The following is a 3653-nucleotide window of genomic DNA, read 5'->3' as shown; positions in this document are numbered from 1 at the left end:
CTTTATCCTACATATAGTTGGCGTTTCAAATAAATGGCTTGGATAGAACTCGCTGAGTTGGATACAGTCTGTTTTAGCAGGTAGCACACAGTCCTCAGTTACAGAAGTGATTTTGTCCCCACCACTAGAGTAGAAAGTGGGAGGTTTTCTAGATGGACTTCTCCTCTGTCTCTTGGCCTTCAGGTATTCAGAGACGTGTTAAGTATTAACGGATTTCTTGGAAATAACCACCTTCTCATTTGATTCAAATTCAGAATTTCCTGTGATGTCATTGGGGGCATTCCTGAGAGATTTCATTTTACACTTTGAACAAAAATAACTTGCACAGGGGCCTCCAGAGGGATTTCAGCATTCAAACCACACGAACCCAGCACCTGGAATGAGCGCCTGGAAGGGCTGTGGTGAGAGACACAGATAGACCCCAAGATTCACAGGCCTCCAAGTGTCAGACACCTGGCTTAGATTCAAACTCCGAGCATTAATTAGTATTTTTCAGTTTGAAAGGGAAATGATGTCATGATCTAGAGCCTAGTTTTCTGCGGGTGGGGGGGGGGGGTGGAACATGTAAAATAGAAATCTTTCCAGTTTGCATATTTTGTTAAATCACTGTTTAAAACTTTATTCATTTCACCAATAAGTTCCATCCTAGCGTTTCACCCTTTGTTCCTCACTATGGCAATTCTCACAATGTTTTATAACTATCTTAGGTTTAACTGTGGGGTATCAAGATAAAACCTCAAGTTTCTGGAGGTGAGCTTCTTCAAATTCTCAAACAGGAAATCAAATAAGTCAGCTTTCACTTCTGTTCTTGTGATTCCCCTGGAAAAGTGCGTCCAGGCCAGCTTCCCTAGCCACTTTGAGCCTTAACCTCTGTTCAGTGCAGCAAGTGTTGAGTCCACTTTTCCCAGGGGCCTGGGGAGCAGCAGGCAGCAGACAGGATGCCTGTTCTCAGAAGCCTTAAAGCAGCTAGAGAGACAGCCAGAGCAGCACATAGTGACTGAGGGGAAAGCTGGCTTACCAGAGGCTGGGAATGAAAGGGAGGAGAAGCACACTGGATTCAGTGCAAAGCACTTGATGATTTTTTTCCTGTAATCAACGATTTAGGTATTATTTTATTTAACCCTCTGAATCACACACTATTATTAGTGCCTAGGAGTAGAAGGCAAGAGAGGATGAGATGGTTGAATAGCATCACCGACTCAAGGGACATGAATTTGAGCAAACTCTAGCACAGGGAAGCCTGGTGTGCAGCAGTCCATGGGGTCGCAGAGAGGCGGACACGACTTGGCGACTGAACAACAACACAAATGAGAAAACCAAAGCACAGAGATCCTGAATGCTTTATCCAAGGTCACACAGCTAGTTAGTTGGCAGAGCCTGAGTTCAAACCCCAGGCATTCTGGCACCAGAGCCCAAGTTCTCAACCACGGTATTATACTGACACCAGAAAGCATGGTGCCCAGGTAAAGGGCCACAGTGTGCAGGGGGTGGAGATAGGCACAAGCGGGGCATTTGTGTCTTCAAACATTCACCCAGTGAGCATCTTCTACCTGCCAGGCTCTGCTAGGCCCTGAGGTCACAGCAATAAGCAAGACAGTCACAGTCCCAGCCATGAGAATGCTAGGGTCTCAAAGGAAAAAAAAGACTCAGTATTATAGAGGTAAGCTGGGGTTCTGACTGGTGCCAGGACTGGGAAGCCTTCCAGGTGGAATCAAAGTGCAGGTGAAGGAAGAGTCCCAGGACGAGGAGGAGCTGGTTTCCAGTAGTTTCCAGGGCTAAGCACTGGGGAAGCTAGGGTTGGCAGAGAGGTGGGTTGGCCCATCTTTCCAGCCCTTCCAGGACAGGCAGAGGATTTTGAAACTGATCCTCAAAGCAACAGGAAGTGCTGCCGGGTTTTCAAGAGGAACATAAATGTAAGCAGATTTGTATGTTCCACATCACAGGACTGAGGAGCAGGTGTGGATCAGGAAACGAGGCAGGAGGCTGGCGCAGCCTCCAGGGAAGAGCTTGGATAGCCAACAGAGCAGAGAGGAATTTGGTTAGGGAGTAGTATCTCCAGGACTTGGGAGTTGCTTAGGCATGGGGAGAGAGTGGGAGGAGTCAGGTCAAGGGGAAAAACCATGAGTTTAATGTTGATCGTGTTCACTTGGTGATTCCATGTGAGCCGGGAACTCAGAAGCAAGGGCCAAGCTGGAGGTGCCAGTGGGAGTTGTCCACATGTATGCATGCGTGCGTGCCAAGTCGCTTTTCTCTGTGACCCTATAGACCATAGCCCACCACATATTGGGTGGCAGTGAAAGCCTCGGGAGTAGATGGGGTGATGTAGGGAGACAGTTTAAATGAAAAGAAGGCCAAGGGGGAACTTTGAGGAATTCCCACCTTTCAGGTCCAACAGCTTGAGGGAGTTGCTGACCAAGGGCCGCCTACCAGGTAGAGAAAAAACCAGTGTGGTTCTCAGAAGGGCAGGAGGGACTGTTCAAAACGGGTGAAATATGATCTTCAGAATGAATGAAGTGAAAAGCCAAATGCAAAACAGGGCATATGGACACCCCCAGTTGAGAAGATGAGAAAAAGAAGCTACATGATAAATTTTATATTCATAAAAACATCTGCAAAAACCTAGCATTTGCAAGAGCTATCCTCTGGAGAGAGGCACTGTAATCAGGTGGGGGGAAGTTAATTGTATACTTTCTGTACTGGTTGAATTTTTAAATTGCCTGCATGTGTTTTTTCAAGTTAAAAGTTAAGAGATGAAGGATCAATTCCACCCCTCTCCCAAAGTTAACTCAGTGGTGGCTGCTGCTCAGAGATTTTTGGAAAATCAGGCTCAAAAGATGATTGGGGTCAGCACCATGGAGAAGGTGAGTGAGCTTGGCAAGAGCAGTTTGGTGGCGGATAGAGAAGCCAGGTGAGGTGGGTGGGAGTCCACGTGGAATATGTGGAGATGGCCTGGGGGAGGAGCTGGGGCAGAGAAGAGTGCAGAGAGCACAGAGGCTGCAGCAATGGTGAGGTGTCAGGGGCCACAGCCAACCCCTACGTGTCCGTCATGAGAGGCAGCCCAAAGGGGGTCTATCCCTCATGGAAGAGGAGGAGGCCAGCTCAGTGTCGTGTGTGTTCTTAAAAGACTCTTAGTTCCGGGACTTTCCTGGTGGTCCAGTGGTTAGGATTCTGCAGTCTCACTGCCAGGGGCTGGGGTTCAAGCCCTGGTCAGGGAACTAATCCCACAAGCTGTGTAGCCAAAAAAAAAAAACCTCTTAGTTTCTAATCATAGCTGCCTTCTCCAAGTATCAGCAATCATTCAGCAGTAGCAAAAGTTCATTTTCAAATCCCCTAGAGAACCCTGTGAAAGTCCTTGTCCTTAGTTACCAGAACCTGCCATCCCCCACATAACAGGACCAAAGCAGATGAGTTGAGACCTTTGGTCGTTTCTAGTACTGGTCTAGTACTGATGCTGAAGCTTAAGCTCCAATACTTTGGCTACCTGATTCGAACAGCCAGCTCATTGGAAAAGACCCTAATGCTGGGAAAGATTGAGGTCAAGAGAAGAGGGCGGCAGAGAATAAGATGGTTGGATAGCATCACCAACTCACTGGACATGAACTTGGGCAAATTCCAGGAGATAGTGAGGGACAGGGAGGCCTGGCGTGCTGCAG

General features: G+C 47.7%; 1 protein-coding gene across 2 annotated transcripts in view; it reads left to right on the top strand.

Annotated features, from left to right (window-relative positions):
• BTBD7 (BTB (POZ) domain containing 7) overlaps positions 1–48 on the top strand; it is an 88683-nt gene extending 88635 nt beyond the window's left edge. For both annotated transcript variants that reach the window (XM_010836211.1, XM_010836212.1), the window contains exon 12: positions 12–48. The gene's annotated coding sequence lies outside the window, so the exon portion shown is untranslated. The remainder of the gene's footprint in view (positions 1–11) is intronic.
• Positions 49–3653: the final 3605 nt, after the last annotated feature.

This window comes from Bison bison, unplaced genomic scaffold, assembly GCF_000754665.1.
Source record: "Bison bison bison isolate TAMUID 2011002044 unplaced genomic scaffold, Bison_UMD1.0 scf7180017864061, whole genome shotgun sequence".
Classification (NCBI taxonomy): domain Eukaryota; kingdom Metazoa; phylum Chordata; class Mammalia; order Artiodactyla; family Bovidae; genus Bison; species Bison bison.
The sequence above is the reverse complement of the archived record's forward strand: the minus strand, read 5'-3'. Positions and strand labels throughout refer to the sequence as shown.